Below are 25,738 nucleotides of genomic sequence, written 5' to 3' on the forward strand. Positions count from 1 at the left end.
CGTTAATATAATCATAATGAAAGTATTTACCTTTAATATATAGGAGTTACATATGTTTACTATGAAAGTGTTAACAAAAGGAAAACAAAATACAATGTTTCTTTCTGCGTATTTAAATACACAGGTTATCAAATAGAGGGAAATGATTTTTTAAATTGGCAACTTACACAAACCTGGCAACTTACACGTAAGGAGCAATTGCTGTGCCAAACTGAAGTTTGTCAACTGATAAGAGCAAGCTTTATGTACTTTGTAAATAAGATTTTAAGGTAAAAGTCTTAAAGGTAAAAATAGAATCCCAGTGTTCTGTTCAAACTTTACTGTATTAGGGGCAGCATAATTTTGTTAGTATCTGAGATATACTTGCAGTATGGAGGACGACTGTGACACGTGGTGAAAGGTCTCTGGAGGAGAGTCCGAGAGACCTGAATTCTAGTCAGCCTGGTCCTCAGAGCTTTAGGATCCCGAGCATTCATTTAAGTTCCATAAACTGTAGCTTCCTTCCCAAGAAAATGATTGTAAAAAAGCTTGATTAAAAGATCAGATTTGTGTTTTAAAAAATATGTGTGTTTGATGATATGATTTCAGAGATACAAGGAAGAGCATGGAGACCACCGTGGTCCAAGCGTTCATGATTAGGTCTTGAATGACAGGTTAGATGAGATGAAGAGAGGACAGAAAGACATTTAAGACTAGGGAGAAAAAGGAGCGTGAATTGGGGGTTTTAATTATGAATTAAGTGGAATCTTCATTTTTTTTTCACTTTTGATATATTTTTATTTTATTTTATTAATTTTTATTGGAGTATATTTGTTTATAATGTTGTGTTAGTTTCTGCTGTATAGCAAAGTGAATCAGCTATACATGTATCCCCTCTTTTTTGGATTTCCTTCCCATTTAGTTCACCACAGAGCACTGAGTAGAGTTCCGCTATGCTATACAGTAGGTTCTCGTTGTTGTTGTTCAATCGCTAAGTCATGTCGGTATCTTTACAACCTCATGAGCTACAATATCAGGGTCTTTTCTCATTCTCTGTCTCTCTCTTCCTTTATTCTCTTTATGAGGCTTCAATTATACATCAGTTCAGTTCAGTCACTCAGTCATGTCCGACTCTTGGTGACCCCATGGGCTGCAGTACGCCAGGCTTCCCTGTCCATCACCAACCCCCGGAGCTTGCTCAAACTCATGCCCATCCAGTTGAAGATGCCATCCAACCATCTCATTCTCTGTTGTCCTCTTCTCCTCTTGCCTTCAATCTTTCCCAGCATCAGGGTCTTTTCCAATGAGTCAGTTCTTTGTATCAGGTGGCCAAAATATTGGAGCTTCAGCATTAGCCTCAGTCCTTCCAATGAACACCCAGGACTGATTTCCTTTAGGATTGACTTGTTTGATCTTATAGTCCAAGCGACTCTCAAGAGTCTTCTCCAGCACCACTTATGAAATCATCCATTCTTCGGTGCTCAACTTGCTTTATGGTCCAACTCTTACATCCATACATGACTACTAGAAAAACCATAGCTTTGACATTATGGACCTTTGTTGGAAAAGTGATGTCTGTGCTTTTTAATATGCTAAGTTTGTTATAGCTTTCCTTCCAAGGAGCAAGCGTCTTTTAATTTCATGGCTTTAGTCACCATCTGCAATGATTTTGGAGCCCAAGAAATTGAAATCTGTCACCTCTTCCACTTTTTCCCCTCCTATGTGCCATGAAATGATGGAACTGGATGCCATGATCTTAGTTTGTTTTTGTTTTTGTTATTTTTACATTGAGTTTTAAGCCAGCTTTCTCACTCTCCTCTTTCAACCTCATCAAGAGACTTTTTACTTAGTCTTCACTTTCTTCCATTAGAGTGTATAATTGGCATATGTGAAGTTGATATTTCTCCTGGCAGTCTTGATTTTAGCTTGTGATTCATCCAGCCCAGCATTTTGCATGATGTACTCTGCATAGAAGTTAAATAAACAGAGTGACAATATACAGCCTCCTTTCTCAATTTGGAACCAATTTTTCCATATACAGTTCTAACTGTTGTTTCTTGACATGCATACAGGTTTCTCCGGAAACAGATAAGGTGGTCTGGTACTCCCATCTCTTTAAAAGAGTTTTAGTTTTCCACACTTTGCTGTGATCCACACAATCAAAGACTTTAGCATAGTCAATGAGGCAGAAGTAGATATTTTTCTGGAACTCCCTTTTTTCCCCATGATCCATCAAATTTTGACAATTTGATCTCTGGTTCCTCTGCCTCTTTGAAACTCAATTTGTACATCTGGAAGTTCTTGGTTAATGTACTGATGAATCCTTTCTAGAAGGATTTAGAGCATAAATTTGCTAGCACGTGAGTTGAATGCAATTGTACAGTAGTTTGAACATTCTTTGGCATTGCCCTTCTTTGGGATTGGAATGAAAACTGACTTTTCAGCCCTATGACCACAACTGAGTTTTCCAAATTTGCTGGCATATTGAGTGCAGCACTTTAACAGCATCATCATTTAGAATTATAAATAGCTCAACTGGAATTCCATTATCTCTGCTAGCTTTGTTCATAGTAATGTTTTACTTCCTGAACTTCACACTCCAGGATATCCAGCTCTAGGTGACTGACCAAACCATCATGGTTATCTGGATCATTAAGATCTTTTTTGTATAGTTCCTTTCTGTATTCTTACCACCTCTTCTTGATCATTTTTGCTTCTGTAAGGTCTTACTGCTTCTGTCCTTTATCGTGCCCATCCTTGCATGAAGTGTCCCTTGATACCCCCAGTTTTCTTGAGGAGATCTCCAGTCTTTCCCATTCTGTTATTTTCCTCTACTTCTTTGCTTTGTTCATTAAAGAAGGCCTTCTTGTCTCTCCTTGCCATTCTCTGAAACTGTGCATTCAGTTGGGTTTATCTTTCCCTTTCCCCCTTGCCTTTTGCTTCTCTTCTTTCTTCAGCTCCTCAGGAAGGAGGAGTAAAACCTCCTCAGACAACCACTTTGTCTTCTTGCATTCTTTTCCTTGGGGGTGATTTTGGTCACTGCCTCCTGTTCAGTGTTAAGACCCTCCATCCATGGTTCTTTAGGCACTCTGTCTACCAGGTCTAATCCCTTGAATCTATTTGTTACCTCCACTGTATAATTATAAGGAGTTTGATTTAGGTCATACTTGAATGGTCTAGTAGTTTCCCTACTTTCTTAAAATAAAGTCTGAATTTTGCCATAAGGAGTTCATGATCTGAGCCACAGTCAACTCTTAGTCTTGTTTTTGCTGACTGTGTAAAACTTCTCTATCTTTGACTGCAAAGAACATATTCAATCAGATTTTGATTTTGACCATCTGGTGATGTCCATGTATAGAGCTGTCTCTTGGGTTGTTGGAAAGGATGTTTGCTATGACCAATGTGTTCTCTTGACAAAGCTCTGTTAAGTTTTGCCCTATTATTAACTTGCCTGTTACTCTGGGTTTCTCTTAACTTCCTACTTTTGCATTCCAAGCCCCTATGATGAAAAGGACATCATTTTTTGGTGTTAATTCTCAAAGATGTTGTAGGTCTTCTTGAAAGAGTCAATTTTTTGGCATCAGTGATTGTGGCATAGACTTGGGTTACTGTAATGTTGAATGGTTTGCCTTGGAAAGGAACTGAGATTATTGTGTTGCTTTTAGATAATCATGGTTCCTTTCTTTATGTTTACAAAGCAACAAATTTCTATGTAGATAATCTCTAATAAATTATCCTTGTTTTGAATTTAATTATGCCTTCTTATAGTTCAGTTTCTTGCTATCTTAAGAACAATTCTATATTATAGTAGGAAGAAACACCCCTGCTAACCAAGCCAAAATTAGACACCTAGAATGCAATTTTTTATTCCAAACCTTTCCGGTTATCTTAGCACTTTTGTCTGCCAGTCTCAATACATCCTCTACTAATCTTTCCCTCTGAATGTACTCTTCCTCTAAAACACGTGAAGAGGAAAAGGAGAGAGAGGAGATATCAGTGAGGAAAAAGGTGCTTCATGGATTAAAATGTGAATTTAGACTTTGAGTTGTCTGGATGCTTTGCTAAAGTAGAAAATTTTCTAAAATGTGAATAGTTTTATTCTAAGCTGGGAGAGGAAGATTGTGTGGACACTAGATCCAGAGTGTAGACATCTGTTTCCTCATGATCTACAATTCTGAATACTCTCTGTAAGACTCCAAAATTTCTGCAAAAAATAATAAAAAGGAAACCTTTACCTACATAGTTGTCACTACCTTCTAACAAGTCTATGTCAAATTTTATCTTCTTTCAGGCCTCCTTTTTTTTCCAGAATTAATTTTTTTAAAATATGAATTTTATTTCTCTATTCCCATCTCATTATATGTAAGTCCAAGCTCTTGAGAAAGCGATAGTTGCTCAGCCACGTCTGACTCTTTGTGTCTCCACGGACTGTAGCCTGTCAGACTTCTCTGTCCATGGAATTGTCTAGGCAAGAATACTGGAGTGGATTGCCATGCTCTCCTCCAAGGGATCTTCCCAATCCAGGGGTCTAACTCAGGTCTCCTGCATTGCAGGCAGACTCATTATCATCTGAGCCACCAAGGAAGCTGTCAAAAGGGGCTTATAAAAATCAATCTCTTAAAAGGGGCTTAGAATGCCCTTTGGCTTCTTGTTCCTTCCTATCTCTTTAGCCTCATCTTTTTCAGCTTCCTTACCTCAGTCTTCAACAACACAGAAAACAATTTTAGATACTCTGCTTTCATATGTAAGTTGTTACCCCCATGTTAAGTCTGATGAGTTCCTGTTCTCCCTTCAAACACCAGCTAACGTGCTCACTTCAGCAGCACAAAGAGTAATATTAGAACCACACAGAGGAGATGAGCAAGGCCCCCAGACAAAGATGGCATGCAAATCTGTGAAGAATTCTGTGTTTTCATACTGTGTGATTCCACTCATAGGAGGTACATGCAGTTGTCAAAATCATGAAGACAGAGAAGAGAAAAGTGGTTAGGGTGGAGGAGGAGAGGGTAGTTATTGTTCAGTAGGTGAAATACCAGTTTTGCAAAGTGAAACATTCTGTGGAGGGTTGATGGTGATGGTAGCCCCGCAGTGTGCATATACCTACTGCCACTAAACTGCATGCTTAAAGTTAGTTAAGGAGGTAAACTTCATCTTATGTGTATTTCGCCAAAATTAAAAAAAAAAACAAACTGAAATTCCAGTCTCCTTTTCTCTGTACCCTTCCCATTCCCAGGATGAGTTATGCATTTCCGTTATTTAATCAGTATATTAAAATAGCTGCACCTAAGTGAATGTCAAGAAGGCTAATCTTGAACTCACTGCAGTTTAATATTCAAATATATGGTCAGACAATATAAATTTGTGAAAGATTGCCTGAGTGAAATACAATCCATGTGTTTCTATAGATCCAAAGCAATTCATACTTGAAATGAGCCACACAAGCAGATCTTCATACATCTGGACCATATGGTTTATTCTCTTGTAAAACTGCTTTTATTAAATGTAATTGGCCATTATGTCATCATTGACCCATGCTTAAAGCCGCTGTAAGAAAGTCAGCCATGAAATCCATTTAGTATACAGGTGTGTTAAGAGTGGTGTACTGTTGTTATTTCAGTATCTATGAGGAAAAACACTTTAGTTTTGGCACCAAGAATACCTTTGTTTTAATTTTCTTTGGAGGTAATATGAATAATGTTATTAATTTTCTCATTTTTCTATCCTCTTCAGAAACCAGAAAAGCCAACTGGTGGCTTGTTCTAGAGTTTTCTAGATCTTAGCTATACTATTCTGTATAGCCATTTGCTGTTGACTTCAAATTAACCATTAAAACTTTTTTTCCCCTCCAAATCCACTTCATTATTTGTGTTGCCTTTTATTTCATCTTGTTTCAGACCACTTTAAATCCATTTTTAAATAAATGAGGAATAAATGAACTAGTAAAAGTAACTAATAAATTCACCTTCCCTCCAAGTTCCTACTAAATATTGCATATATTTCTAGAATTGTTTTTATCACTGTTTATTTGCATTTCATGTGTGTTATTCACAGTGAACAATATAGTCTTTTAATGCATGATCTGTATCTTACTATAGTATTGTTTATCTCAGCAAAATTAGAATGCCTATGGAATAATATGCCTGTAAGTAAGTCTATTAGATTAAATTGATGTCTATAAAGAAATTAAAAAAATAGTAACTCTTGAAATCAGAATGTAATTTATTCATCTTTTTAACACACATGCCAATTTTTTGCTAATGGTTAAAGCTGAAGACTCAGATAATCTGCTGAAAGAATTCCCAGTCTTAAACAAATTCTCATTTATTCTATTTCTTGTGACTATTAGCATTCATCCAAGTATTCAACTCAATTCTTGCTCTTTGTGGTGTGTATGTGTGTGTGGTGTAGCAGACTACAGTTATAGTAGACACATGGTTTTTCCAATAGTCATGTATGGATGTGAGACTTGGACCATAAAGAAAGCTGAGTGCCAAAGAATTAATGTTTTTGAACTATGGTGCTAGAGAACACTCTTGAGAGTCCCTTGGACTGCAAGGAGATCAAACCAGTTAATCCTCAAGGAAATCAATCCTGAATATTCATTGGAAGGACTGATGCTAATGCTGAAGCTCCAATCCTTTGGCCACCTAAATGTAAAGAGCCAACTCATTGGAACAGACCCTGATGTTAGGAAAGATTGAAGGCAGGAGAAGGACAGAAGATGAGATGGTTTGATGGCATCTCCAACTCAATGGACATGAGTCTGAGCAAGCTCCAGGATATGGTAAAGGACAGGGAAGGCTGGTGTGCTGCATTCCATGGGGTCACAAAGAGTTGGACACAACTGAGCAACTGAAGAACAACAGCCCAGCATAGTTGCATAAACATATCTCTGTTTCTCTCGATAAATAGATTGTTGTTTAGTCACTAAGTTGTGTCTATCTCTTTTGCGAGATAGCCTCCCAGGCTCCTCTGTCCATGGGATTTCCCAGGTAAGAATACTGGATTAGGTTGCCATTTCCTTCTCCAGGGGATCTTCCAGACCCAAGGATCAAACTCACCCCTCCTGTCTTGGCAGGTGGATTCTTTACCACTGAGCCACCTGGGAAGTTCCTACTCCACAGCTTGCCTCTGTTCAATTGTATCCCTATTAATGGCTTTATCTAGAAAATGCCAGCCCACTTTCCCTAAACATCATATCCAACTCGCCCTTGGACAGGGAGCATGATTTCCCCAGCTGAACTTGTTGCTGTCCACCCTTGGTTACTCCTCCTCTTAAGCCCCTGCTCTTCATGATTGGCATCTCCAGCTTCCTGTCCCCCAAGCCTGACCCTTGGAACTGACGAGTATCTCATCCTCCTCTTTTACTGTTTTTCCCCACAACTAGCCTATCGCCAACTCCTTCTCATCTCACCTTCTAAGTACTTCTGAAATTCTCTCTTCAGAGTCATTCTACCAACCTCATATCCTGCAGAATTTTAGATGAGAACCAGGATTATTTCAATAATCTCCTAAAATTCATCCTTTTTATTTTGACTGCTGTTATTTGAAAGGCAAATATTACCATGTATCCTATCTGCTTAAAACTCATTCTTGACTGTCTACCATTCATGAATTCATGGTTTCCTCATTAGCATGGCAAGTGAAGTTTGTGTCCCAGGAGTAAACCTGTAGCTATGTGTTAGCCACTTGGATTTCTCTGCTCACACTACAGTGGTTCAAGTCTTCAGGAGTTTGCTAGCACCATTCTCTTTACCTGAGGGATTCTTTCTTCCCTTCTTCACCCTGCCAGGTAATAGAGTATAGATTTTAAGATCAAACAAATGCAGGTTTAGGTTTCAACTCCACTACTGATGTTCCTGTAATTTAAATGACAGAACAAGTCAAAACACTACTGATGCTTCTTTGCATGAGAATCATTACCAAACCAACTTGTTTAATTAATTCATAAAAAATTTTTTTTTGCTTTAGCAGAAATTTTAAACTCTACATGTGGGCTTCCCTTCTGACTCAGCTGGTAAAGAACCCACCTGCAATGCGGGAGACCTGGGTTTGATCCATGGGTTAGGAAGATCCCCTGGAGAAGGAAAAGGCTACTCACTCCAGTATTCTGTCCTGGAGAATTCCATGGACTATAGTCCATGGGGTCGCAAAGAGTCGGACACGACTGAGCTACTTTCTCTTTCACTTTAACTCCACTAAGTACCTGCTTATGGCTTTGAACTATCCTTAGCTAATCTATAGACAGTAACAGGTTTATATTCTGCATGAATTGAAGAACTTGCTTAGATTGTTAGCATCAGTTATTACAAAAGATTCCGCATAAATTGTAAAGAATTAGTTTTTTTTCTTTCATATTTTTAATAAATGTGATCATAATAATTAAACATTCTATCTCAGGTATTAAGCAGGTTTTTTTTTTAGATAAGAAGTGGATTCATTTAGAGAGAAACACACTCTACAGACAGAATGTGGCCATCTCAGAAGGCAAGAGCAGCACCAGGGTATGCAGTTGTCAGTTTTTGTAAGCAAATATTTTTATCCTGTGTCACACAAGTTAGTGTTAGCTCCATGTGTGTGAGTGTGTGTGTATTTACTTCAGTCAAATGGCAGATTTCCAAATTTATATCTTGCTTGTAAATGTTTTCATTAGGGAATAGAAAAAATAGTTTTATTCTTATTGGCAGGTGTAGTCCACATATGTGTTTATTCTAGAATTTGCAAACTGTGATCCAGTCATTTCAATCTGAAAATTGCAACCATATGTTTTGAAGGAATTCTGGCACTAGATGGATCACTTCTAGTGAGATTTAGTAGGTAGAAAAATGGCATAGATATCACTGTGGCAGTAAAGGAATTGTGAGCAGGGAAATGCTGCCCAGATGAGGGCCAGAAGAAGCAGCACAGCACAGTCCAAGAGATGCTCATTACCCACCTGCTGCAAGAGCCCAGACTCTGAGAATTCTCTCTGTCCATTTCAGTTGGAAAACTTGAACTTCATGAAGAACAGTTCTCTTGAAATCTCCTCTTGAAATTCTAAGCTCTTTTCAGAACCAAGAAGATTATGAGGCAAACCCAGAAAGAGTCTTCATGGGTCAAAAGCAACCTTGAATAACACAAAGGTCATAGTCGACTAAAGTTTGGTGTTAACTCAAAGGGTTTGAACTGCATGAGTTTACTTACATGCTAATTCTTTTTTCATTAAACACCTACTGCAGTACTACACAATCCGTGGTTGGTTCCCAGGGATGTGGAACTGCATTTAAGGAGGGTCAACTGTAAAACTGTACTCAGATTTCTGACTGTGCAAGAGGGTGGGCAGTCCTAACCCTCTTATTCAGTGGTCAACTATATAGCAAAAGTTTCTACGAAAAGCAAAAATACTTTCTGTCACTTTTGACCATATATTGCTAGTGATTTTTACTTACTTATTTTTACTTATTTATTTTAAATGCTTATTTATTTAGAAGGGTAGATTTTATTTGTTGCTTGTCATTGAAGTATAAGTGACTTCCTGAGGCTAAGTCACTTCAGTCATGTCTGACTCATTGCAACCATTTAGACTGTAGCCAGGCTCCTCTCTCCATGGGATTCTCCAGGCAAGAGTACTAGAGTGGATTGACATTTCCTTCTCCAGGGGATCTTACCGACTCAGGGATCAACCCCCTGTCTACTATGTCTCCTTCACTGCAGGCAGATTCTTTACTGCTGAGCCACCAGGGAAGCCCATAACTGACTTACAACCCTATGTTAATTCCAGATGCACAACAAAGTGATTCAGTATTTCTATACCTTACAAAATAATCATCACAATAAGTTTAGTTCCCATCTGTCACTATATAAAGTTCTTATATTACTGACGGTATTTCCCACACTGTATGCTACATTTCCATGACTCCTTTATGTGTACCTGGAAGGCTGTACCTCTTTATCTCCCTCACCTCTTTCTGTCATCCTACCAGTTACCTCCCCTCTATCGCTGTGAGTCTGTTTCTGTTTTGTTATGTTTTTCTTTTTTTGTTCGTTACATTCCACATGTAAGTGAAATTGTACAGTATTTGTCTTTTTCTGTCTGATGTATTCCGCTTAGCAAAATACCATCTAGGTCCATCCATGCTGTCACAAATGCAAGATTTCGTTATTTTCTGTGGCTGAGTGATATTTCATTGTATGTGTATACCACATTTTCTTTATATATTCATCTGTCAGTGAACACTTAAGCTGCTTTCATATTTTGGTTGTTGTAAATAGTGCTCCAATGAACGTAGGGCTTTATATATCTTTCCAATAATTGTTTTCATTTTTTTCAGATATATACCCAGGAGTGGAGTAGCTGGATCATATAGTAGTTCTATTTTGAATTTTTTGAGAATCTCCATACTGTTTTCTATAGTGACTACACCAATTAACATTCTCACCAACAGTGCAGCAGGGTGTTCTTTTTTCCATATCCTCACTTCACTTCTTATTTGTTGTCTTTTTGATAACAGACATTCTGACAAGTGTGAGGTGATATCTCATTGTGGGTTTGATTTACATTTCCCCAGTGATTACTGGTGTTGAGGCTAGTAATTTTTAAAGGAACTTTCCAACAACTTAGGGATGTATTCAGAAAAAAAAAAGATGTATATTCCATTTTACACTTTGAAAAGGAACATGCTGTTCTTAGTACTGGATATCTAAAGTTGGGACAACTACTTTTACCTGAAAACAGATTTTTTTCAGGTTCACATAAATATTTTACACAGATATAAAATGGTAACTGGGAAGTCCCTGGCAGTCCAGTGGCTAAGACTCCATACTTCCACTGCAGGGGCCCAGGTTCTATTCCCAGTCAGGAAGAAACTAAGATCCTTCATGCTGCATGGTCAAAAATAAGTGAACAAATAAATGCTATCTTCTAAGCCACAAAACCCAGTTTACTTTGACTTCAAGTTAAAAAGATTTAGAAGTACTCAGTAATTTTTGCTTTGGGGAAAGAAAGAATAGTAATAGCAAGTGGAGTATTTGGGGAAGTACAAAAATCAAAACATGAAATATAAATTGCTTGAGTGACCTTCTCTCACACTTTAGCTTCCACATTCTTTTGGTTTCTTCTTGTGTATATACAACCATAATTTCTATTCAAGAGACTTGGAAATAATCAGAAGATCATCTATTCTTGAACACAGGTGACATAACACCCAACCCCAACATACACACAAATATCATTTCTCATCTGTGGTGAATGATTTTTCTACAAGCAACTGTAGGTATAAATTTTATACCTAAGGTATACAGAAGCACTAGAAATGAAAACTTGACAGCCAAAGACAATCTTCCAAAATCCTTTGATCTGGTCATGAAGAGAGACAAGAAAGCCTTCAATTCAATGTCCTATGATCAATAACATTTGACTGCTATGTAGACCCAGAGCATAAAATCTAAGAAAAAGGGAGAAGGAGTAAATGAGGAGAGAGAGAGAGAAAGATGGGGGTGGGAAGAAGAAGAGGAGGCTAAGGAAGGAGAGGGAGAAATAGTATAAAAGAAGGGAGAAGGAGACAGCAAAGAGATGGGGCTAAAGAGAGAACTGTAGGGAAACCTCCAAAAAGAAAATATTTCTTCTGTAGTCAACCTTTCAGGATTTCATACAGTTGTTTTGTTTTGCTTTGCTTTGCTGACCTCCCCTGGCCGTGTGAAAATACATTTTCGAATTCCACCTTCTCTGGTCTCATTTCCCCAGAACTTCCAATACTTTAGCACCCTGATGGGAAGTGCTGACTCATTGGAAAAGACACTGATGCTGGGAAAGATTGAGGTCAGGAGGAGAAGGAGACAACAGAGGATGAGATGGTTTTCCCCAGGCCAGAATACTAGAGTGGGTAGCTGTTCCCATCTCCAGGGGATCTTCCCAACCCAGGGATTGAACCCAGGTCTCCCACTTTGCAGGAGGATTCTTTACCAGTTGAGCCACCAGGAAAGCCTTTAGATAGTATAACAGACTCAATAGGCATGAATTGAGATAGTGAAGGACAGCAGAGCCTGGCATGCTGCAGTCCATGGGGTTGCAAAGAGTCGGACACAACTTAGCAACTGAACAACAGTGACAACTGCCTCTGTGTCCTCAAGGGTTTCCTCCAAGAAAACACTCAGAGCCTGACTCTTAGAGCCAGAATTACCATGTTAGCACAGCTGGAACCTACCACTGCAATTTGACTTTCCCTGGAGTGGGCAGCTAAATTACCATTTTTGATGCTTAGTGTTTTGCAGTTATTGTCTTAAGATTCTAATGCCTCTGGTAGTCCTTTGACCCCAGACTATTGTAATTTAGTACTAGATTTGCAGTTAGGTTTTTCTTTTTTAACATTAAAAAGTAGGAAAATGCAAATTTTGATGTAAAAGCACTGTCATTCAATATTGCAAATGTAAATTTTTGTCATTTTAAACTCAGATTATAGAGACAGGTACATACACATGGAAACATGCACATGGACACTTATATACATTGAATGGTCTATACTTTGTATAAAACAATATAGCATACATAAAGGTTCCCCTTTGCTGCTTTCCTTAAATCCAATACCCACTCTTCTCTCCCCAAACCAGTGCCAAGATATTGATTAGATTGCTTGAATCAATCTATGTTCTAATGTTTTTATATCTATGTTCTAGTGAAAGTGAAAGTTGCTCAGTTGTGTCCCATTCTTTGCAACCCTACAGTCACTGGAATTCTCTAGGCCAGAATACTGGAATGGGTATTCCCTTCTCCTGGGGATCTTTCCAACCCAAGGATCGAACCCAGGTCTCCTGTACTGCAGGCAGATTCTTTACCAGCTGAGCTACTTGGGAAGCCCAAGGATACTGGAGTGGGTAGCTTATCCCTTCTCCAGCATCTATGTTCTAATTAGAATCTGTGTTTTTTACCTTGTATATCTCCACCAACAATATATTGTATTGTCTTCTGTGTTTTAAACGTTTTTTCCATTAAAGTCTTTGTATAATTCAGCAAATTACCTGGCAGTATATATTTTTGTAACTCCTCTGATAGATTAATTTACCATTGCTGGTCATGATACAAATATATCACAACTTACTTACCCACTCTATTACTGACACTCATTTATGTTGTCATTGTTTCTCTGTTATAACAGTGCTGCAAAGAATGTTCTGGTACATAAGCCATAGGATGTGTACATACTCAGCTTCAATAAATAGTGTCAAGATATTTTCTAAAGTAGTTGTACCAATGTATATCCTGTAGGCAGAATATGCCTGTTTCCATAGTACCATACCCTTATCAGTGCTTGACTTTGTCAGCCTTCACTTTTCTTTTGCCAGTATGATGGCTATAGAATGATCTTATAGGGATTCCCCGGTGGCTCAGATGGTAAAGAGTCTGCCTGCAATGCAGGAGACCTGGGTTTGATCCCTGGGTCCGAAAGATCCCCTGGAGAAGGACATGATAGCCCACTCCAGTATTCTTGCCTGAAAAATCCCATAGACAGAGAATGGTGGGCTACAGTCCATAAGGTTGCAAAGAGTAGGAAACGACTGAGCAACTTCACTTTCACTTTCTTTTCAGAATGATTTTGCAATATAGTTTTATTTCTTAATTGTATCAAAATACAGTTGATTTTCAATACAGTGGTAGTTTATTTTGCATAGCATAATAACTCAACTGAACATATACATTATTTTTCATAGTCAGTTTGGTTTCAATTTACAGTTCTCTGATTGTCATTAGTTAAATCCTGTGTCTTTCATTTCCTTGTGGCTCATTTGCGTTTTTCTCTCTTCAATCAGAGGGTACTGTTCTTGACCCTTACTCATTTTTCTCTTGGCTACTTTCTTTCCTACTTCCTCTCTCCCCATCCTCCCTCCCTTCTTCCTTTCTCTTTCTCCTTTTCTTCCTTTCCTCCTTCCATTCCTTCCGCCCACATCCTCCTCTTTGTTTCTTTTTAATTGTCAGAGGTTTGTTGTAATAGCCTTTATAAATTCTTCTCTCTGTATGTGCCTTGTTTTAAATTTTGTCATAGTTTCATTTGTTGCAGTTCAAATTTCAATATAAGCAAATATAATAACCTACTTACTTAGAAGTCAGACCTCTTGTATAATTCTTAAGACATCCTTTCTTATCCCAAGTTTCAAAACATGTTCTTCTAAATGTTTATCAATTTTTTTAGATTTTTTTTGACATTTTGAAATTGAGTCCATCTGTAATTTATTTTATTTTACAATTTTATATAAGGATCAAATTTGCCTCTTTCCATGTAGAAAGTCAGCTGTTTCAGCATTATTTATTTAGTCCATCTTTCCCCCTATTTCTATGGTACATAAATTCTTATATATGTTAGAGTCTATCCAACTCTTTATTGTTTATATAGATCTTCTTATCTATTCCAGGATCAAACTCACATGGTTTTAATTAAGTATTTATTCATAAGAAGCCTTAATATCTATATGACAGATCACTTGTCTTTATTCTTCCTTTTTTATACTTGTCTTGGTTGTCTTGGCTGTTTATCCTTTAAAATGAATTTTAGAATCTGTTTGTTCAATTTCAGTAAAAACTACCTTGAAGTCTTGATTAAAACTGTACTGAACATTTATAAAAATGTTGTGAATTTCTTCATCTATGAACATAGTTTGTCTCCATTTATTCAGATCTATTTTATTTCCTTCAATAACATTTTGCCATTTTTTAATACAAGCCTTAGGCCTCTTTTGTTGTATTTATTCCAAGGGAGTGTACAGGTTTTGTTGCTATTCTGAATAGGAAGTCATTTTTCACTACATTTTTCTGTTGGTTATTTATGTTATATTAGAACATAACATTTCTTATATAATATAAGAATATTTGGGGTTCTGCTACCTATAGTAACCTTGTCTTATTAGCTTATATACTATTTTAGGTATATAAATTTTTCTAATTTGTATACCTAATTCAGTGCCAGCAAGTGATAATAGCCTTGTTTCTTCCTTTTCAAATCTTACATATGTTATTTCTTAATTTTCTCTTCATCTTGAGAATTGTCATTTTGTAGCCATTCTCTTTTTGTTCCTGATTTTAATTTGGAAGTGTTTCCAATATTTTGTCAAAACTGGGAAGTCAGGTGAAGTTGTTTTGTTAAATACAGTTTACCTAGTTAGAGTTTACCTAGTTACCTATTAGTAACTTCTGTTACTAATTTGATAGTAGTTTAGTAATATTTTAAAAAATCAATCTTGAGTTTCATTAATTGCTTTCTTTGTATCTATCAGGAAGGTTATATGATTTTTCTCCAATTTCTTCTTATGAAAACTTTCAAAAATATAGAAAATGAAAGAATCTGTAGCATATGCTACAGCCTGTTTTGCTTTACTAGGTTGGAGAAACTCTCCTCAACTTGGCAATACTCATAGATCGAGTCCTCACCTAAAAACCAGGGACAATTCCTCTGCTACTCAGCAGACTGATATTAACTCCTCAGTGTGAATGAACACTGAGTAAAATAGAAGTGCGTTTCTATTTTTTCTTATAAAATGGATCTAATACACACTCACTAGGGTTTTGAGAGGATTGTATAAGATAATACACATAAAGTTGGTCCCAAGCCCTTAGGATGAAGTAAAAATTCAACCAGTGGCAGCCATTTTTACTATTAATGTCTTAATGTCCTTCAGGAGCTGTTGCCCCATCCTTAAGGTTACCTCCTATTAGCTGGTGGTTTAGTCACTAACTGGTGTCCAACTCTTTTGTGACCCCGTGGACTGTCACCCTCCAGGCTCCTCTGTCCTTGAAATTTCCCAGGCAAGAAAACTAGGGTGAATTGCCATTTCCTTCTCCAGGGACCTTCCTAATCCAGGGACTGAACCCTCATCTCCTGCTTGGCAGGCAAATTCTTTACTAATGAGTCACCTGGGAAGCCCATGGGTTTGGAAAGCAAGTGAAACTTAAACTTTAAAATGTACAAAGCAAGATTTCTGACTCACAAGCAAGAAAATTATAAGAAGCAATTGGGCTTCCTAGGTGGCACAGTGGTAAAGAATCTGCCTGCCAATGCAGAAAACACAAGAGACGCGGATTCAATCCCTGAGTGGGGAAGATCCCCTGGAAGAGGAAATGGTAATCAACTTAAGTATTCATGCGTGGAAAATTCTACAGACAGAGGAGCCTGGCAGGTTACAGTTTATGGGGTCACAAAGAGTTGGACACGACTGAACCCACATGCACACATACACACACACACATAATCAAGTACAGTCCAACTAGAAATGTTTCCCAATGATAAAAGACAAACATTATTAACAACACTTCATACCCCATCAGGCAGATGGAATGTTTAGTATAAAAGAATTTTCCATATGTCAAATCCTACTGCTTAAATAACCATTTTGATGGACATATTGCTAAAATATATTGCAGTTTCCCTCCTTCCCAACCCGAACCTGTGTCTCCTGCATCTCCTGCATTGCAGACGGACTCTTTACCACTTGAACCATCAGGGAAACCCCTCCTTCCTAACCAGTATACACCATATCTAAATCCCTTTATATGAATGATACCAGATTCTTAGTAATTTGATTAGCCATTGTCCTAGACTTGTGGATTTGCCCATAGGACTATATAGGGTTTAGGGGCTATTTTCATTCACAAGATGATTTCTTTCTTTCTTTTTTTTTTTTTTAAGACAATCTGTTAAAACTGTATTGAGAGGTAGGGTGAGAAAAGAAATGAAATAAAGTGGATTTTTCTCATGCATTGGAAGAATGTCCGGTAGAGAGAATAGAATCACATTGCTTTAATCTGACAAGTGCTCCATCTTGAAAACTGAACAACTCCCAGACTTATCCAGTTTTTCTTTCTTCTGGGAACAATAACTAGGTCTCATTCACAGACATTCAGTATCAGTAGCTGCAAATGTGACAAGTAACCTAGGTGACTGATGTCAGTGGTGTGTAACTAGGCAGCACTCTCCGTGCTTCCTGGGAGAGTCACTGAAATGACCCAAAGCTGGTGTCCTCTGTAGTGCCACATCTACGGAGTGAGCACCTTGTGTGTTTGAAGTGTGGTAGAACTAAGAGAGAAAGTCAGTCACTGTGGAAAGAGCACTAGGTAGGGAATCCTGTTCTAATCCTGGTTCAACTAGTTACTGATTGGATGACCCTGGGTCCATTATTTCACAGATAGGACTTAAGATCATCTGTAAAATGAAGAAATTAAAGAAACTGCTAGAGAGTTCTTAAAACACTTTTCATCAAAATCTTGTGAGATTTTTTCTAAACAGGTTGCCAATGAATTGACATTTACTCATCCTGTAACCAGCAGTAGTAAGTAGTAATATGATCAAGTTCCATTCTTTATTCTTCACACAGTGTCCTGAGGGTTTTTATAACATAGAAGTCAGATCCTATTTCTGATTAACCCTGCAATGACTAACAATCAGTCTAAACTCCAGCCTAAACTCCTTGCAGACATGGTCTGTAGGTCACCTGCCTAAGTCCCAGACTCACCTTGCTCTCTCCTTGGCGTTCACTTACTATCCTGACCTTCTATCTACAACTGACCTGCTTTTCACGTTTGACTTGTCCACTTTAAGACAGTGGACTTTGCTGAACTCAGAATACCTTATTCTCAGACCTTCCCATGGCTCCGCTTCATGCCAGTCAGGTCTCATCTCAAATGTCATGTTGTCAGGGAAGGCCTTCGTGACCCAGCTGACTATAGTAATGCAACACACCCTTCAGCACTCTACTGCATTTGCCAGCATTGCTTTCCTTAGGGCACTTATCACATTGTGACACTGCAGTTTCTTATTTACTTCTGTGTCATCAGACTCCCTTGTTCAGAAGTAAACTCCATGACAAATCACTTTGCTGAACACCTGAAACAAACACAGCATTGTAAGTCAACTATACTCCAACATAAAATCAAAATGTTAAAAAATAAAAAAACAAGTAAATTCCATGAGAGCAGAAACCTTGTCCACTTGCCATGAAAAACAAGCTGAGTGAAGGTAAACAAAAAGTCACCAAAACACTTAGTATTATGTATGAAGTGTGATGCTTTCCAGGTCTCCCTTATGTCAAATGTTTTAAAATAAATTACTGCTTGATTTTTCAAACTTATTTTGAGCAGAAACAATAACAATGATTTTGAGAATATGAAATCTGGCTGCCAAGTATTTGTGTGCTTAAACTTGACCAATGATCAATAAATGCTGAGATGATATAGCAGCTAATTGCCAGTAACTGGAAACATTAGCATCTATTCCATCAAATGTTTTTAAATAATCAACATTGCTTTGTGGTACATTTTAATATAAGTATTTCTTTTTCTGAGATGAAACTCAGGTCTTAAAAATAATATCAATTGTACTGATTTTAATCTGAATTTCCTCAAGTCTAAAGGAAAGTTATCCTTCCAATGATGAAGTTTGGGTACCAAGTCTAACACTGGCTCCCATACTGGGACCTTTCCAACCTCCTGCTTGAGGTGTGTTTCTCCTTCTTCCTCACATTCTTCCCTGCCACTGATTTCTTTGCTGTCACTTAACTTGAAAAACTTTCACTTGACTCTGCTGCCCCCTCTAGATATCACATATTTCTCTCTTTCTTTCTTTGTCAAAGTTATCTGAGGAGTGGTTCACTTTGATGGCCTGTAGTTACTTTATTAGTCCTCACAATGTGGCATCCGGTCCCATCACTTCATGGCAAATAGTTGGGGAAACAATGGAAACAGTGGCAGACTTTATTTTGTTGGGTTCCAAAATCACTGCAGATGGTGACTACAGCCATGAAATTAAAAGACACTTGTTCCTTGGAGGAAAAACTATGACAAACCTAGACAGCATGTTAAAAAGCAGAGACATTGCTTTACTGACAAAGGTCTGTCTGTTCAGAGCTATGGTTTTTCCAGTAGTCATGTATGGATGTGACAGTTGGACCATAAAGAAAGCTGAGCATCGAAGAATTGATGCTTTTTAACTGTGGTGTTGGAGAAGACTCTTGAGAGTCCCTTGGACAGCAAGGAGATCCAATCCTAAAGGAAATCAGTCCTGAATATTTGTTGGAAGGACTGATAATGAAGCTCCAATACTTTGGCCACCTGATGGGAAAAACTGACTCATTTGAAAAGACTCTAATGCTGGGAAAGATTGAGGGCAGGAGGTGAAGGGGATGACAGAGGATGAAATGGTTGGATGGCATCACTGACTGGACGGACATGAGGTTTGAGCAAGCTCCAGGAGTTGGTGATGGACAGGGAAGCCTGGCATACTGCAGTCCATGGGATCACAAAGAGTAGGACATGACTGAGCAACTGAACTGAACTGACAACCTGGCTTTGACCTCCATCCCCTTATGGAACCACACTCTAGAAGGACTGCAGTGACTGATCCTCTTCTGGTACACTCATTTTTTTCTCAATCCTGATTCTCCCCAAAACTTTGTAGCATTCAACATTATCAAACTATAAAACTATATGTTGTACAGTTGTAATTTCTTATAATTCTCATAATAAACTTTTAAATTTTGTGTTATTAAGCCATTTATTCACTTCTGAAAGTGGCATTCAGAGGAATTAAATGATAGCACAGAAGAAGTGGGACCACATTTGAATTCAACTTTTTCTACTAGGTCACATTAATTTTCAAAAGCAAAGAATCATAGCTTCCCTACAAAAGCAAAGAATAGGGGAGATTTACTGTATGTATTCCATTCTGATTATTTTATTTCTATAAAGTTAGAAGTTAACCTAAACACACTGGATCTAATTATTGATGCTAATCTTTGTTAAGATATATTAGAGATAATATGATTCCTGGGTTGGGAAGATGAGGAAGGGATGGCAACCCATTCAGTATTCTTACCTGGAGAATCCCATGGACAGAGGAGCCTGGTGGGCTACAGTCCAAAGTGTCACAAAGAGTCAGATATGACTGAAGTGACTTAGCATGCATGGACATCAGAGATAAATATTGATAAATTATCAATGACAAGAAAAAGATTGAAGAAATATATACTAATATATCTTTGAGTGGATAGATTTATAGAAGGTAGGTCTACGGGTAACCTTATTTCAGACTTTCTACATATTCTAATTTTTATGTCATATTATTTTTAATAAATACTTTACACTAATAGGTAAATGAGAAAATAAGACTTAATTATTTCATTTAAAATCTATTATTGAAATTTCACTTAAGTATTAGGTTCTAGACTCTGAGGATACAGTGAAAAATAAAACACACCTGATCATGGCCTTCATGGAACTAGCAAAGGATCTGAAGTACTGTGGCGCAACAAGAGAACCAAATCCAGCCTTGATGGGCAGCCTGAAAGAAGTGTTATTAAATTTAGGCTCGACAACTTAGGGAAAGTCAACCAGGTGGAAGGAGGGGATACTTTAGGCATAGAAAACAAAAATATGGCCAGATCATATGGTGTTAAAAGTTTTATTAAGAATCTATTATTTTGAAGGCAATTAATTGATTTAATTGGGCATCAGCCTCCAAGGTGGCTCAGTGGTAAAGAATCTGCCTGCCAATGCAGGAGACCTAGATTCGATCCCCGGGTTGGGAAGATCCTCGAGGAGGAAATGGCACCCACTCCAGTATTCTTGCCTGGCAAATCCCATGTACAGAGGAGGCTGGTGGGCTGTAGTTCATGGGGTCTCAAAGAGTCTGATGTGACTGAGCATGTATGCACACACAGTGGAGGAATGATTAAAGGTCATGGTCACATTTGATTTTAGGAATATCACTTAGGTGCACAGAATTGACACTAACAGTTGCACATTCAAAGACTTGTGGAAGTTTTATATATATCAGTATTTAGATATTTTGGCTCCACACTGATTGGGAGTCAAACTGATTCAATTCTGGAAACAAGATCTGTGTGTCTGTTTGTGTGTTTACATACACATATACTATATATGTAAATGCACATGCTGAGTCGCTTCAGTCATATCTGACTCTTTGCAACCCCGTGGACTATAGCCCACCAGGCTCTGTCCATGGGATTCTCCAGGCAAGAATACTAGAGTAGGTTGCCATGCTCCTCATCCAAGGGACTTTCCTGACCTAGGGATTTTGCATTTACAGGCAGATTCTTTATCACCAGTGCCACCTGGGAAGTAAATATTGGATTATTTTTATGCAGCCAGGATGGAGAAACACTTGATGAGAAAGGGTTGTGTGCTCTATGGAGAACAGTGTGGAGATGCCTTAAAAAACTGGGAATAGAATTGCCATATGACCCAGCAATTCCACTGCTGCACATACACATTGAGGAAACCAGAACTGAAAGAGGCACATGTACCTCAGTGTTCATTGCAGCACTGTTTACAATAGCTAGGACATGGAAGCAACCTTGATGTCCATTGGCAGATGAATGGATAAGGAAGTTTATGGTACATATACACTATAGAATATTACTCAGCTATAAGAAGGAATACATTGAGTCAGTTCTAATGAGGTGGATGAAACTGATAAAGTCAGAAAGAGAAATACCAATACTGTATATTAACACATATATATGGAATTTAAGACAGTAACAACAATCTTATTTGCAAGGTAGCAAAAGAGACACAGATGTAAATAACAGACTTTTGGACTCTGTGGGAGAAAGCAAGGGTGTGATGATTTAAAAGATTAGCATTGAAACTTGTATATTACCATATATAAAACAGATGACCAGTGCAAGTTTGAGTCATGAAGCAGGGCACTCAAAGCTGGTGCTCTTGGACAACCCACAGGGATAGGGTGGGGAGGGTGGGGGTTCAGGATGGGGGGACACATGTGCACCTGTGGCTGATTCATGTCAATGTATGTCAAAAACATCACAATATTGTAAAGTAATTGTCCTAAAATTAAAATAAATTAATTAAAACAAAACAAAAGAAAGTGTTGTGTGCTAAAACTAACTCATAATCTCAAGAGAGTTTAACTAACTTAATTTAACTTAACTCAGTATTCACTGACATCACATCAGCGGTTTAGAACTAGTTGTGCTGTGACTATTTACCACATGGAAACTGGCCTACAAATAAAGGCTTTTATTCTTTCTTCAGAAGCGATTGTAAGACATTAACTTGCACAGCACTGATAGAAAAAGGAGAAAAGACGTAGAGAAGCCAGTTAGATCTGACTTTAGTCAGATTAAAGATGAAGAGACTTGTGAAATATTTAGGTTACTGAAACACAGAATTTGGTGATTGAAAGGATATTGGATTAAGGGAATGAAAAAAGTTAAAACTACCCTCAAACTTTTGACTTGGATAACCCAATGCACAGTGTTATTATTACTATAACAGCAAACACATGAAAAAAGAAGCTCATTTAGCTGTAAGTAAAGGTTTTTCCAGTGGTCATGTATGGATGTGAGAGTCGGACTATAAAGAAAGCTGAGCACTGAAGAATTGATGCTTTTGAACTGTAGTGTTGTAGAAGACTCTTGAGAGTCCCTTGGACTGCAAGGAGATCCAACCAGTCCATCTTAAAGAAAATCAGTCCTGGGTGTTCATTGAAAGGATTGATGTTGAAGCTGAAACTCCAATACTTTGGCCACCTGATGCGAAGAGCTGACTCATTTGAAAAGACCCTGATTCTGGGAAAGATTGAGGGCAGGAGGAGAAGGGGACAACAGAGGATGAGATGGTTGGATGGCATCACCAACTCAATGGACATGGGTTTGGGTGAACTCCGGGAGTTGGTGATGGACAGGGAGGCCTGGTGTGCTGTGATTCATGGGGTTGCAAAGAGTTGGACACGACTGAGCAACTGAACTGAACTGAGAGGAACTAGGAAGAGAAGTTGTAATATATTGTCTGAGGTGCCTGTGGAATATCTATTTGGAAATGTCTACTAACTACTTGAGTGAGTGAAGTGAAGTCGCTCAGTCGTGTCCGACTCTTTGCGACCCCATGGACTGTAGCCCCCAGGGCTCCTCCGTCCATGGGATTCTCCAGGCAAGAATACTGGAGTGGGTTGCCATTTCCTTCTCCAACTAACTACTTAGATATCATCTTTACGGGAGAAAGAGATTGGGGCTGGAGGTAATGACCCGAGTCTCATCTTCTTACAAATTATGTTTGAAGTGAATGCAATAGAAAAGATCACCTAAGCAGAGTACACAGAGTAAGAGAAGAAGGTGCCCCAGAAAGCTCCAGAGAAACACTTTATTGTTGTTCAGTGGCCAGGTTATGTACGACTCTTTGCGACCCAATGGACTGCGGCACACCAGGCTTCCCTATCCTTCACTATCTCCAGGAGTTTGCTCAAACTTATGTCCTTTGGGTCGATGATGCCATCCAACCATCTCATCTTCTGTCACCTTCTTCTCTTGCTCTCAATCTTTCCCACTATCAGGATCTTTTCCAATGAGTTGACTCTTTGCATCAGGTGGCCAAAGTATTGGAGCTTCACCTTCAGTATCAGTCCTTTCAATGAATATTCAGGGTTGATTTCCTTTAGGATTGACTGGTTTGATCTCCTTGCAGTCCAAGGGACTCTCAAGAATCTTCACCAGCACAATTCAAAAGCATGAATTCTTTGGCATTCAGCCTTCTTTATGGTCCAACACTCACATCCATACACTACTACTGGAAAAACCATACCTTTGATTACACAGACCTTTGTGGGCAAAGTGATGTCTCTGCTTTTGTTAAGGCTCAATCATAGGAAGAGGAGGCAACAGAGACAATTAATAGAGGTGGTTAGAATGAGAGGAGGGAAGGTAGAATTGAGCAGTGTCACAGAAACCAGGGAAAGAGCAACCCAAGAGGGAGGTGGGAGCTCTTAGTGCTACTGAGATGCAAAAAGAAAGACTGGATGCCAGATTGCAGCAGGTTGGCAGTTGAAGGAATGTTCAATTCTTTCAAGTCTGACTATAAAGAAATTTTAAGTCTTCAAAGTTTTTTTTGTTACCATTTTTAAAATTGGAGAGATAATCATTTTTAAAACTGACAGCATTGTGTCATTGGAGAAAACAATTGGACGAAGGAGGATGAGAGGAAGAGAAGTGAGGATGCTAAATAGAAAGGAAGTGGTAAAATTCAGAGCTAGAAAAGGACTAATGTTAGGCTAGACAATGGGATTCTTTTCTAGACTAACTTGAAATAAGAAGGAAAGGATCCAGTACAGCCGCTGAAAAATTGTGGATGCTTTGGGAAAACAAGTTGAAGAAATCTGACTGCTTCCATTGCAAATTGTGTGAGAAGGTTCTGAGAGGCTGTAGGACAGGATTGTCAAGACATTTAAGAATTTCTATATAGTCGCTGAGGGTAACATGAGAGAGAAATACTGCCAGGCATTCGAGAAAACCGAGAACAGGTGGGAGATGGCGTGTTTACATGGTTTGTAATGTGTCCACTTGTATGATAATCTGTAACAATCAAGGATTATGTTTAAATAGGCTTCTAATTGTTGTTATCTTAAGCATAGTTTTAGACTATGTTATTTCTGATTCAGTTCAGTTCAGTCGCTCAGTCATGTCTGACTCTTTGTGACCCCATGGACTGCAGCACCCAGGCTTCCCTGTCCTTCACCAACCCCCAGAGCTTGGTCAAACTCATGTCCATCAAGTCGGTGATGCCATCCAACCATCTCATCCTCTGTCATTCCCTTCTCCTCCTGCCTTCAATCTTTCCTAGCACCAGGGTCTTTTCCACTGAGTCAGTTCTTCACATTAAGTGGCTAAAGTATTGGAGTTTTAGCTTCACCATCAATCTTTTCAATGAATATTCAGGACTGATTTCCTTTAGGATGGATTTGTTGGATCTCCTTGCTGTCCGAGGGACTCTCAAGAGTCTTCTCCAACACCACAATTCAAAAGCATCAATTCTTCGGCACTCAGCTTTCTTTATACTCCAACTTTCACATTCATACATAACTACTGGAAAAACCATAGCTTTGACTACACGGACCTCGTCAGCAAAGTAATCTCTGCTTTTTAATGTGTTGTCTAGGTTTGTCATAGCTTTTCTCCCAAGGAGCAAGCGTCTTTTAATTTCATGGCTGCAGTCACCATCTGCAGTGATTTTGGAGCCCAAGAAGATAAACTCTCTCACTGTTGCCACTGTTTCTCCATCTATTTGCCATGAAGTGATGGGACCGGATGCCATGATCTTAGTTTTCTGAGTGTTGAGTTTTAAGCCAACTTCCTCACTCTCTTCTTTCATTTCCATCAAGAGGCACTTTAGTTCTTCACTTTCTGCCATAAGGATGGTGTCATCTGCATATCTGAGGTTATTGATATTTCTCCCAGAAATCTTGATTCCAGCTTGTGAATCATCCAGCCTGGCATTTTGCATGCTGTACTCTGCATATAAGTTAAATAAGCTGGGTGACAATGTACAGCCTTGATGTATTCGCATCCCAATTTGCAAACAGTCTTTTGTTCCATGTCTAGTTATAACTGTTACTTCTTGGCCTGCATACAGATTTCTCAGGAGGCAGGTAAGGTGGTCTGGAATTCCCATTTGTTTAAGAATTTTCTGCAGTTTATTGTTATACACACGGTCAAAGGCTTTGGCATAGTCAATAAAGCAGAAATAGACGTTTTCTGGCACTCTCTTGCTTTTGCAATGATCCAGCGGATGTTGGCAATCTGATCTCTGGCTCCTCTGTCTTTTCTAAATCCAGCTTGAACATCTGGAAGTTCACAGTTCACATTCTGTTGAAGCCTGGCTTGGAGAATTTTGAGCATTACTTTGCTAGCGTGTGAGATGAATGTAATTGTGCGGTAGTGTGAACATTCTTTGGCATTGCCTGTCTTTGTGATTGGAATGAAAACTGACCTT

The 25,738-nt window shown here is 38.4% G+C and overlaps 1 long non-coding RNA gene and 1 other non-coding gene across 3 annotated transcripts in view; both read left to right on the top strand.

Annotated features, from left to right (window-relative positions):
• The window catches only part of LOC132343225 (uncharacterized), a 268,200-nt gene that overhangs the window by 227,197 nt on the left and 15,265 nt on the right, over positions 1 to 25,738 (top strand). The window lies entirely within an intron of this gene.
• On the top strand, positions 4,787 to 4,893 carry LOC112443073 (U6 spliceosomal RNA). Its single transcript, XR_003031345.1, has one exon. It is a non-coding gene; the product is annotated as a U6 spliceosomal RNA (small nuclear RNA).

Source organism: Bos taurus, chromosome 20 (genome assembly GCF_002263795.3).
Source record: "Bos taurus isolate L1 Dominette 01449 registration number 42190680 breed Hereford chromosome 20, ARS-UCD2.0, whole genome shotgun sequence".
NCBI classification, from domain to species: Eukaryota; Metazoa; Chordata; class Mammalia; order Artiodactyla; family Bovidae; genus Bos; species Bos taurus.